Source organism: Pipistrellus kuhlii, unplaced genomic scaffold (genome assembly GCF_014108245.1).
Source record: "Pipistrellus kuhlii isolate mPipKuh1 unplaced genomic scaffold, mPipKuh1.p scaffold_m20_p_10, whole genome shotgun sequence".
NCBI lineage: Eukaryota > Metazoa > Chordata > Mammalia > Chiroptera > Vespertilionidae > Pipistrellus > Pipistrellus kuhlii.
Genome location: NW_023425405.1, coordinates 1490689 through 1503216, shown reverse-complemented (window position 1 = coordinate 1503216; position 12528 = coordinate 1490689). Strand labels below are relative to the sequence as shown.

At 44.6% G+C, this 12528-nt stretch overlaps 1 long non-coding RNA gene across 1 annotated transcript; it reads left to right on the top strand.

Annotated features, from left to right (window-relative positions):
* The first annotated feature begins 3666 nt into the window (after nucleotides 1-3666).
* LOC118710975 lies at nucleotides 3667-4817 on the top strand. The gene is made up of 3 exons (XR_004985599.1): nucleotides 3667-3765; nucleotides 4404-4406; nucleotides 4804-4817. It is a non-coding gene; the product is annotated as an uncharacterized LOC118710975 (long non-coding RNA).
* The last annotated feature ends 7711 nt before the right edge of the window (nucleotides 4818-12528 follow it).

Here is a 12528-nt window from a genome sequence, read left to right as displayed (position 1 = left end):
GGTGACTGATCAACAACTAGTTAATCTGTTCTCTCATTTATTTTTCATTTACTCCTTTAACACATACTTATTTAGTGCTCACTTTGTGCCAGACATTGTTAAGCAGATATGTGAGTCATATAGTGTCCGTGCTAAGGAAGCAAAAGGATTGATGACAGCAAATGACAATGAACCCTAATGTGGACAGAAAGCCAGGTGGGCTTCCCTGAAGTAGATGTTCTTGAGTGAATTGCTGAAGGTGTGGACTTCGAAGGAGTAAGTTCATCTAATGAGAAGACCCCAAAGAAGCCTTGCTGCTGGAGCAGAGGGGCCAGTTGGCACCTGAGATATAGCTGAGAACACAGAAAGGCAGAGACCTCTGAAGGGTTTAAAGAAGGCAGGCATGAGGAGAGTGCACCTTGAAGACAGAAACCTGCCTACTGGTGGGAAATGGCCTGCTGGAAGAGAGAAACCAGCTAAAGGGGACACAAGTCACATTCTCTTTGACACTAATTACCCAATCTAGAAATCTAACATGCTATCTAATAAAGAGGGAATATGCTAATTGACCTTCACACCATCACAAAGATAAGGAGAAAATATGCTAATTGCTGCCTTGTCCTCAAAGATGGCAGTGCCACAGCCACAAGATGGCAGTGCCCAGTCCCTTCAGCCCTGCTAGGGTAGTAGGCATGCAGCAAGGCTGGGCCCGGCCTCAAGGGTAGGCCCAGCTGCTTTACACACCTGCCTCCAGAGTACCCCCTTCTCCTCAGCCCCCCAACTGCCCAGGGCTGGCCTGAGGCACAGGCAAGCCTCAGATGGCAGCTGCCCAGCCACTCAGGGCCACCCAAGGCTCAGGTAACCAGGGCCCACCTAGGCTTGTGCTGTCGGTAGTGGCAGCAGCAGAGGTCTGATGGAGTGTTGCCTTCCCCTGATTGCCAGGTCACCTCCTACCTCTGAGGGTTCCCAGATTGTTAGAGGGGGCAGGCCTGGCTGAGGGACTCCCCACTCCAGTGCATGAATTTTCATGCTCTGGGCCTCTAGTCTCTCTATATAAAAGCCTAATATACAAAGTATCCCCTTTGGAGTTCAACTGACTGTGAGTTCGATTGCTGGCTATGACATATGCTGGCCACCAGGGGGCAGCAGGAACCGAAGGAAGAGGCCAGTCGGCAGCCATTATCCATGCACAAATTTTATGCATTGGGCCACTAGTAGTCTGAATAATTGTCTTTGGAGAGCTTTGAAGGAGGAAAAATAAGTGTAGAAGAAGCTCAAATATTTGGCATGCAATTTAAGAAATCCAGTAATGTATGTGAGGCTTCCCACTGTCTAATCCCAGACTAAACCTTTCATAATTGTTTTGTCAAAGAAACAGCTAAGAAAATGCCATTATTTTTGTTAACTTTTATTTTAAACTAAAGTCTTTTTTCCCAGTATAAGTGCAATACATGTTTATTATTTTAAAATTTCAGAAATGAAGAAAGTAAGTATAAAAATTACTTTTAGTATTTCCCCGAAGTAGCCTTTGTTAGTATTTTATTATACTTTCTGGCCTACTTTTTACTAAGCTTTCTTCTTTTTCCTCCTACTTCCTTCTTTTAATCACACTATTTGTATAATTTTATTTACTTCTCTTTTCACTTAAAATCATAGCACAGTCATGAGAAATAAAAATGGTTTCTCTATGTATTTTTCCAAAATATTAAGAAACCCTATTTTGTCTCTCTAACCAAATATTCTAGATCTCATATGCTGAAGTACTGGTCTTCTGCAAGCCATTTGAATATTTATTTATTTACATCATAAGCAGAAATGTTTGATCCCCCCTTATGTTCACAAGAGGTTGCTTTCTCCTTGGGAAGTGGATGTCAAAAGCTATTCACAATTTCAAAGACGCCAATTTCTTTTACACGGTTGAGCTGACCATATCTGTCATCCAAACAGCTATACTATAATATTCCAAAGAGATCACATAAATTGGATTACCACCTCTAATTATTAGAACTTTAATAAATCCATAAAGTTATATATACTTCATTTTATTTAATGAAACTAGAGACCCGATGCACGAAATTCCTGCAAGAAAAAGCCTTTCTCCTCCCAGCTGCCAGTACCAGCTTCCCTCTGGCTCCTGGGACCACGGCTTCCCTTGCAGCCTGACTTCATCCAGAAGGTTGTCTGGAAGAATGTCTGGTCTAATTAGCATTTTATGCTTTTACTAGTGTTATTGTAGATAGGGGTCTGGTGCATGAAATTCATGCACTGGAGGAGTGTCCTTCAGCCCGGCCTGCACCATCTTCAATCTGGGACTCCTCTGGGGAATGTCTGATGTCTAAACGAACTGTCAGACACGCCTCTCACAATGTTGCTGCTGCTGTTGCTCTGTGACATCTCTCTGCACTGTGATTCATACTCGCCGTGCTGGAGTTGCCCTCTGAGTTCATGATATTCAAAGCCTGGCCCTGGGGTTTCAGGCCTCCCATTGCTTGCTGCTGCAGAGGGACAGCAGATTGTGGCCCGCTGGCTTGCATGGTGTTCAGGTTCAGCAGGGTGGGCTAGAGTTAAAGGCCGGGCTGGCTGGCCACTTACTTGGCTGTGTGCTATTTGATGAGGGCTGCCATCAGCTGAGGGTTTGGCTTGAGGATGTTGAGCACTTGCTGCTGCTGGGGGAGCTGGGAGACTTCAGGGTCCACAACAGGCCCTGCAGGGCACCTGGAGAGATGTTCTGAGGTGGCTGCACCTTGGGTCTGCATTAACATCGCGAGTCTGGGCGTGGGTGATGGGTGCTGGGTGCTGGGGGATGGGTGCCAGCTGCCACTGCTGGGGCTCAGGGGGGTGGGGCAGAAAAACAGGCCCACTGACCTGGTTGGGCCGCATTCAGGCCCATGGGGGCCATCTGGCTCTCAGGGCTCACTGTGCCTCAGGGGCATATTGTTGTTGGTGCTCACCCATACGGGTGCTACTGCTGCTGCTGTGCCTCATGTGCAATCTGCTAGGCATCTTCCCTGCTGCAGGTGGGCCTGGGGGGGGGGGGGGGGGGCGGGGGGGCTGACACCTGGTTAGTGGGCTTTCCAGTGCAAACTGGTTGTGGGGGTGGGCGGCCGCGGCTGAGTTCTGGCCACGCTGGAGAAGCCGGCTAGTTAATGTTCACAGGCGAGGGCTGGGGCAGAGTCGGGGGCTGTGGTGTCCAGGGTGTGCTAGGATGCAGCGTGGGAGGCCGGGGTGGAGCCGAAGAAGGAGAAGGCAGACTCGACTGAGTCACCGTGCGGGTGTCGATGGTGGCATTCGCTGGCACATGAGCTATACGTGCTGCCGGTGGTGCTGTGTCTCCTGCTGGCAGAGCTCCTGCTTGGTGTTGAGGCAATCAGGAAGGGGGCACGTGTTTTCCTGACAGTGCTTGACATGGTAGCAGCAAAGGGTGACGAGCTGCCGGCACACGCCGCAGCCTCCATTGGTCTTGCTGTGCTGCACAACCACCTCATCTCCTGGCAGGACGGCTGCAGACAGCTGGTGCTGCAGCACTGGTGGGCATGCCTCAGGGACTGGATGCAGCAGTGGATGGCCTGGCGCCGCCCCTCCCGGAGGCTCCTGACCTGCAGCTCACCCGCCACCCCTGCGGGAGCAGAGGCAGCCCCCTGTCTCCACTCTGGCTCCTCAGCAGTGGTTACCACCTCCTCCCAAACGGCGCTGACGTTTCCTGAGCGGCCAGCAGAAGAGCTCTCAGGACCTGCTCCTGCCCAGACTCAGACACCGGCTGTTCTGGAGCCCACTTTTATTGTACTTGTCCGGTGACAAAGCAAGCATTCAGCCAGGCCGCTCACCACTCTGCCCGCTCTCAGCAGCTGCCCTCCTCCCCCCCACCCCCCAATGGAGGAAGCTGGAGGGCTGAGAGGACTGGGCACTGCCATCTTGTGGCTACGGGTGCCGTCATCTTTGTGACGGAGTGATGGTTAATTTGCATATCACATTTTTTTATTAGATAGGATGGTTACAATTTTAAGACATTATTGCTAACGAAGTGATACAATGCCTAGAATACCATTTTTCTTGTTCAGTTTTGAGAAGGGGGGCGGATTGAACAGCAACACCATTTCCTTTCCTGAGAAATAAATGGAATCACGGTATGCTAAGTTGCACTTATTTTTCATTAGCAGTTAGCCACCCTGTCTATGCAAAGATCCATTTATCTCATACATATTTTTTTCCCTTTTCAGATAAAACTTCCACATGCTTACATTTCACCGCATGTTGGTTAATTGGATAATTTGAACATCAAAGGAAAGTTTCATTTAATTTAACTCCTGAAGTTGTCTTTTGCTTTATTAACTCCCGATCAATAAACAAGCAATTTGGAAATGTAATCAGGAAATGCTTCCGATTGGCCGACAATGTATCAAAGCGAGGCTTCAAGGCAGCAGCAGGCTGTACCAAGCAGTTTATTACCAGTAGCTGTTACTGACATTAGTCAAAACCATGAAAGATAAAATGGAATAAGAAATGTAATGCTGGAGCAGCCCTGGGCGCTGTGTTCTCTCCCTCCTTTTGAAAACGGGCGAGCCTGCCTTTGATATGATAACAAACATAAACTGTTTAAAAACACCAAGCGGAGGAGCACGGAGCCGCGCCTGTCATGCCGCTAATCCATTCCGGAGTGACACACAAACAGTGTAACACCCAGCAGATATATGTTATGGAAATACTTTGAATTGGATTTACATGTAGTGAGCAAATTGGAACTTTTGATTTTGACCAGATATGGTAATATGCATGTTCTCATATTAACAGATGTAATCCTATTTGAAAATAATAAGTTTTCAACAGGCGCTGCCACTGGAAGCTCTGTGAATGAGAAATTGTTTGGCTTTTCACCGGAGACGCGTGGAGAGAATTAGACCCAATGCTGGCGAGGCGGCCTCCGCTTTTATCAGCTGGCTGCATGCTCTTCTGCCCTCGGTTACTCCTTACAAGAGATTTCTGGGATTGATGCATTTTAGTCTCCCTCTTGCCCCCCCCCCCCCCCCCCCTATTTTTCTCCGGACTGTCCATTGCCGCAGGCAAATAGCAAAGTGCAGAGCACTGGATCGGGGTGTTGCTTTACACACAGCCCTTCTCACAGTCATTCCAAACAGTCTACGCATATCTTCCAGACAAGGAAAACAGGAGAGAGGGAACTAGCCTTTATATTTCCTGGCTAGACGCTCCCTTTAGATATTGAGCACAGATTCACGGCGTTATTGTTCATTGCACTCAGAACACTATAAGCCACACCGATAGCGAAGTCAAATAGACGACACAAAAGGGAGATAAAAAAGAGCAAGGAGGGATTCTATTTTATATTGCTTCTGGCGGCCTCTCTGCCGGGGAAGGCTGGGCATGCTGGGTCCAGAGCCTTTTCATCAGCTCGTGAGGAGTTTCCCTCCTAGAGCCGTTAGAGACCTTCGTGTTTCAAGATAAATAAGATACCATATTGCTTGAGGAAGCTTTGCTTTAGGGGCCTATATATCTAAATGAGTTGATGAGATCTGGCTGGTGGATCGCACCAGGGTGACTGACCATAATTTTCATCCACTGGTTTTCTCTGGTGTCCAGCCACTTGGACAGTAATTTTCTGTGAATTACTAGCTGCCTATCTGCCCAATCTGTCCTCCACATGTAAACACACGGAAGCATAATAGGAATTCCGTAATTTGGTGCATGGGGATTTAAGATGTTCTCACTATTGGGCCACAAGATATGCATCTTGAAACATCCTTTCAGCTGGTTTTCTGTGTATAGGTATGAATGCACTGTATAATGAAAAGTATGCATACGCTGAGTGATCAAGTTTTCTATGACTCCTAGAATGAGAGAAAACAAACCTCTGAGCTGATTTGTCTACTTGGTTTTGACTGATAGCGGCTTTTCTTTTTCTTTTCTTTTTAAAAAAATATATATATATATACTGGTATATATTTTTTATTGATTTTTACATAGGGGAAGGGAGAGGAAAAGAGAGCTAGAAACATCGATGAAAGAGAAATGTAGATTCAACTGCTTCCTGCACACCTCCTACTGGGGATGTGCCCGCAACCAAGGTACATGCCCTTAACCGGAATCGAACCTGGGCCCCTCAGTCCGAAAGCCAACACTCTATCCACTGAGCAAAACTGGTTAGGGCTGATAGCTGCTTTTGAAATCAATTTAGATGAGCTGATTTTTTTTCACTCATCTGGCATACTGCAAATATTAGGGAAAATTTGTTTAATTATCGGTTATAATTCAAGATTCCCATGAAGTTCAACCAAGCAATTCCAAAGTATCTAGTTGCAGTAGTCTTACTGTCATTTTTTTTCCAATGTACTTTGTAGGCTTTTAAAATCACATTTTGAAAAATAAAGAAGACATTTGATACTGATGTCATATAAAGTCACACATCTGTTAAGCATCACTATGTGATATTATTTTTATCCTCTAATTATACAATAATTTAAAAAAAACTGCTTCTGATTCACAGAGAGGGAATTTTAAAACCGGCATTCTTATGATTTCACCAAGATTTAAATGTTTATTTATTTAGAAGTAGCAAGAGTAAATTTTCTTTGGCTTTGCAGTAAAAGACTGAATACACAGTTCAAACTCAGAGAATAAAAAACATTGTTAGAAGAAAGTATGTGCCACCAAGGATCAATACACTGAGAAACAGAGATATGTCAACCTATATTTAGCCCTTTCTTTTTTATACTTACTGTGTATATAACTTAACTTCTTTCAGTATCAATGAATATATATGAAAGCTAAAAAGTATTTTTTAAAATATATTTTTATTGATTTCAGAGAGAAAGGGAGAAGGAGAGCGAGATAGAAACATCAACAATGAGAGAGAATCATTGATCGACTGCCTCCTGCACGCCCTACACTGGGATTGAGGCCACAACCCAGGCATATGCCCTTGATTAGAATCAAACCTGGGAACTTTCAGTCTGCAGGTTAATGCTGTATCCTCTGAGTCAAACAAGGTAGGGCTAAAAAGTATTTTTAATAAATCTATGATTCATCTATTAGCATCTGAAGACAAAATAAAATAAGTCAGCACTTTAAAAGTTTTGGAAGATTTTTTTTAAAAAAAGATTGATCCAAAAAATCCATGTGAGGTTATTTATATCATCTGCAGCTTTGTACTCTAAGACAAAATGTGGGAATATCAATGTTGAAACAAAACTTTAGAGGGGAACATTAGCTATTGTGAGAAGAATAGAGTGTCAATTCCAAGGGCAGTGCAGTGCCAGAGAGAGAAGAGGCACAAATGGTGTCATTTATTAGTTCTAGAAGGTTACTCGATGTTTTACAGCTTTCACTGTGCTTAATAGAGAGTGTGGTAATTTGTTGTAAAAGTGGTTTGTCTGAGATAAGTAGGAGTTTCGAAGCATTGACTATGAAGATTACTATGCAATATTATTTTATAATAGTCTCACTTTTGTATGTAAGAAATTTTTAAAAATCACCAGGATATTGAAAAAGCATCAAATAATTCCACTTTGTTTCTTATAAAAATAAATATAATAGCACAATCAGCTCATTTTAGGAAGCAGAACTCTGGATGGTGGTCCCTTTGTAAAGCAAGACGTGTATCTGTAGCACTGGTTCTGTGAATTATGATCTAAAGACTGCATTTTTACACTCTCGTTTAAAGTCCCAAGGGTCTAGCAAATAGACATACAGAGAACATGTGAAGATGGTTTATACCACAGGACCCCCTATCATACAAACTTGACATTGTTAACCTAGATAGTAACTGAATGTGCAAAATTTAAAAGTATTGAAGGTCTGGACCTACCGGAAGTGAAGACTGGAGGACAATGCTTACGTGTCTGGTTGGAACAATGTGTAGAAATGGTGTCATTCCCTTTGAATGAAGAGGATGGGAGAAGGCCATGGGTTTGGGGTGAAGAAATAAAACATTACATTTTGGACATACTATTTTGAGGCATCTAAAAGTCACCCAGGTTCCCATAGGGATGTCAAGAAGGCTTTTGAAACCATGAGAATAGTGGCCCTGGCTCAGTGGCTCAGTTGGTTGGAGCATCATCTCATTCACCAGATGGTCATGACTTCATTTCTGGTCAATCAGAGCACATGCCTAGGTTACATGTTCCATATTCAGTCAGGGCATGTGTGGAAGGCAACCTACTGATGATTATTTCCCACATTGTTCCTCTCTCTCTCTCTCTCTCTCTCTCTCTCTCCCTCCCTCCCTCCCTCCCTCCCTCCCTCCCTCCATCATCTTTCCTCTATCTCTAAATATCAAAGAAGATATATCCTTGGGTGAGGATTAAAAAAAACATGAGAATGGGCCGAAACCGGTTTGGCTCAATGCCGAAACCGGTTTGGCTCAATGGATAGAGCGTCGGCTTGGGGACTGAAAGGTTCCTGGTTCAATTCCAGTCAAGGGCATGTACCTTGGTTGCGGGCATATCCCCAGTAGGGGGTGTGCAAGAGGCAGCTGATTGATGACTCTCTCTCATCGATGTTTCTGACTCTCATCTCTCTCCCTTCCTCTCTGTACAAAATCAATAAAATATATTTAAAAACAACAACAACAAGAAAACAAAAACAAAAACAAAAAACATGAGAATGGTAGTCAGAGGGAAAACTGTAAAGGTAAATATAAGTATAAATGTGGTGATTATCAGCAAGGAGTTGAAGTAGATCATCTAAGGAGAGAGGACAGAGAGAAAAAATGCTTAGAATTACCAGGCCTCAAAGAACCCCATATTTAGAGATTGATTTGAAAGGACCCCCTATTCAACCCCCATGAATGAGGAGTACAGCCACTAGAGTAAGGCTGCTAAATTCCAAAAAAGAAACATGAAGAGAATGTTTTGTATGGTGAGTGATTCTTGGAGCTCAAGAAGAATGAAGCGAGAAAGGTGTTCATTGGCTTTGGCAGCATGGAAGTCTTTGATGTCCTTGACAAGAGTGATTTCAGCAGCATGCCAGGATGGGTACCACATCAGAGAGTAGCAAATAGAGTCTCCAGAATGAGGGATTTGAATTTCAGAGAAAATAATGAGAAGGTAAAGGGTTTTATTGTTGTTGTTGTTGTTGTTGTTGTTGTTTAAAATAGAAGATAGAAAAGAATGTTTATATGTTGATAGGAACATCCTGGTGTAGGAAGATTGATACTATAAAAAGAAGACAATTACAGTCTTCTAAGAGAAATAACTAAGAATGTGGGGGGAATGATGAGATTCAGGCTTGATACTGATGTGGGTACCACTTGCTTCATACTGCACACTGATCACTGATGGGGGGACTATTTGCTTCATTGTCACAGAGAATGCGGTGATGATTGATGCAGGAACGCTGATGATGCCAACATTATTAGTAATGACGCCAACGTGTGTGCACATGCTGCAGTAATCACTGTATGAGAAGGGATCTTGATTTATCGAAAGTTAAAGCATATAAAAACAATTGCAAAGAAGTAAAATAACTTCAAGAAGTACATGGTTTCCAATGTAAAGGGAACTTTTGTGTGGCTCTGAGTTAAACACCATTGAGCAATTGTAGATTTTGGTTAATTCCAGCTTTTGCATCTGAGTAATGACCTTTATTTTACCGCCATTTTATTAAACTACAACTTCTTATCACTTTCCCACCTTGAGCACTTACTGTTACCATAAACCTGTGATTCTTAAATTGCAGCCTGGGATGCCTTCTTGAGATTCCTTCAGGGTGTCAAAGGCAAGGTCAAAGCTATTTCTATAATAATACTAATTTTCTTTTTTTGGCCTTTTCTGCGATGCTGACATGTGCACTGAGGGTGCCAGGGCACTGATGATGAGTAGAGCTGCTGGCACATTAGCACAGATCAAGGTGGTGGCACGGGATCACACCCATAATCACCGTGTTCTTCACACTGTGCACTCCCAGGGAATCACAAACAAAAGACAGTTTCCCGTAAGAAGACCCTGGATGAAGCAGCAACTATCGTCAATTTAATTAAATCCTTATTAAGTTAGATGATTAACTTTATAAAATTGTACTTTGGATACATGGCTTTTCAATATTATGTGTGATGAAATGAGCACTTTCACTGCCTACAGAGGTACCATGTGAATCTCTAGCTACCTTTTTATGGAATGCTTTTACTTATAAGAACAACTGTCAGACTTAGTAGGGAAATTGAGATGTGGATATTTGGCAAGTATTTTATCAAAAACCAAAGGCCCAGTGCATAAAATTCATACATGGGGTGTGTGGCCCTCAGCCCAGCCTACCTTCTCCAATCTGGGGCCCTGTGAGATGTCTGACTCCCCTGTTAGGCCTGATCCCACTGGGATCAGACCTAAATAGGCAGTCAGACATCCCTGTCACAATCCAGGACTGCTGGTTCCCAACTGCTCACCTGCCTGCCTTCCTGATTGTCCCTAACTGCTTCTGCCTGCCAGCCTGATCACCCCCTAACCATTCCCCTAGTAGCCTGGTTGATGCCTAACTGCTCCCCTGTCAGCCTGTTTGCCCCTAACTGCTCTACCCTGCAGGCCTGATTTCCCCCCTCCCCCCGAAATTGCCCTCCCATGCAGTTCTGGGTTCCCCACAACTGCCCTTCGCTGCAGTCCTGGTCACCCCCAACTGCCCTCCCTTGAAGGTGTGTCCCTCCCAACTGCCCTCCCTTGTTGGCTATTTTGTGGTGGCCATCTTATGTCCACATGGGGGCAGCCATCTTGTGCTTATTATTTTATTAGATATGATTAGATAGGATAGAAGCCTGGTACAGAGGGGGGGCTGACTGGTTTTCCCTGAAGGGTGTTCTGGGTCAGGGTGGGAATTCCAGTGGGGCATGGGATGGCCTGGGCAAGGGGCCTGTGGTGGTTTGCAAGCTGGCCATGCCCCCTGGCAACCCAAGTGGAGGCCCTGGTATCTGGGATTTATTTATCTTCTACAATTGAAACTTTGTAGCCTTAAGTTGAGGCCAAGGCAGGCCAGGGCAGGCAGAAAGCCAAGCCTCCTAGTCTCTCTGTGGCTGCAGCCATCTTGGTTGGTTTAATTTGCATACTTGCTCCTGATTGGCTGGTGGGTGTGGTATGTGGGTATAGCAAAGGCATGGTCAATTTGCATATTGCTCTTTTATTAGATGAAGCTTTAGCTGTAAGGAAAGCATATGACAGTATCTATTGCCAATGATACATTTCAATAAAATTTAGAATTTTGGAAAGTTTGCATTTACTGCAATAAACTTGATAGTCTCCCAATATTTAAATTTTTTTTTTCTGAAGAGATTTGTGATCAATTGTCACTGATGATGTGATTTGTTCAAATCTCTCATGCAATGAAAAGTATCAATGTTTGGAAGTTCTATATAACTCAGTGAGTTAACATTTTCCAAATGACCAGCATAGGTTGTCACAAAATTATATGTAGGTAAAAGATCCAATTGAAATCCTACATAATAAAGAGGTAATATACTAATTTGTCCATTACTTTGTCATGACTAGTCAACGGGTTACACATGCACAGCACCTGGGACCAGGGAGGAGGGCAGGGACTTCTGCCCCCAGAGGAGGCACACCCAGGCCTGCCCAGAGCTAATGTCCTCTCCCAGGGCTGAGGTGAAGCTGCCTGCTGGTGTCCCTGACCTGGTAGTGACACTGCCTGCATCCCCCTCCCCCCCCAGCACAGAGCTGCTTCCCTGTCTTGGTGAACTTTGCAACCAACTCGAAGAGAAAACCGAGAGGGGAGAGGTTGGGAGCTGTGGATTCCCAGCGCTTTAGTCACTTGAAAACAGCCCCGCTTGCAATGAGAGGCAGCTGAACATTCAGCTGAGAAGTGAGGGGGCTGAATCCCACTGTTGCTGGGCCCTGGTTGGTCCAAGGCCCGAGCGAGCGTCCACCATGAGAAGGAAAAAACGGAGGGAAGGAGGGAGGGAGGGGCCCGCAGGAAGGGAGGACAATCGAATGAACCGTGTCTAGACTTTCCTCAGCCCTCTCCCTCTTTCCGCTGCCTACAAAGGCCCCAGACCCAACCACAGTTCTGACTCCACCTTTTAGTCCCCTGCTCTCCAACCACAGAGGAAAGAAATAAGGAAGGAGTCTGTGCTGCCTCCAGAAAGTATTTATGTATCTGATGGGCTGGCTGCCTCCCGCAGACGGAGGCCGGACTGCCACTCTCCCTAAGGGGAGCCGGCCTAAGTCGTCAGTAGGACATGCCATGAGGGCTCTTGGATTGTGAGGGGAGGGGGGTGGACTGAGGGACCCCCTCCCCTTGCACTAAGTTTTGTGCACAGGGCCTCGAATGTTGAATGAACGGGTGGATTTCAATGTGCCAGAGTCTGAAAATTTCATTGAATTTTTTTCAGGTGACACATTGCAACTAAAATCTATATAGTTTAAGAAACTCACTTGTCTAGTTTTAGTGCAATATCAAAGAAGAATATTCACAATTATCTTCTGAAAAGTTTAACAAAATACTCATTTTCAATTACAAAACTGTGAGAAGCTGAATTTTCTTCATTTGACTCAAACAGCGCAACTTATTACAACAATTTCAATGCAGAAGCATATATGA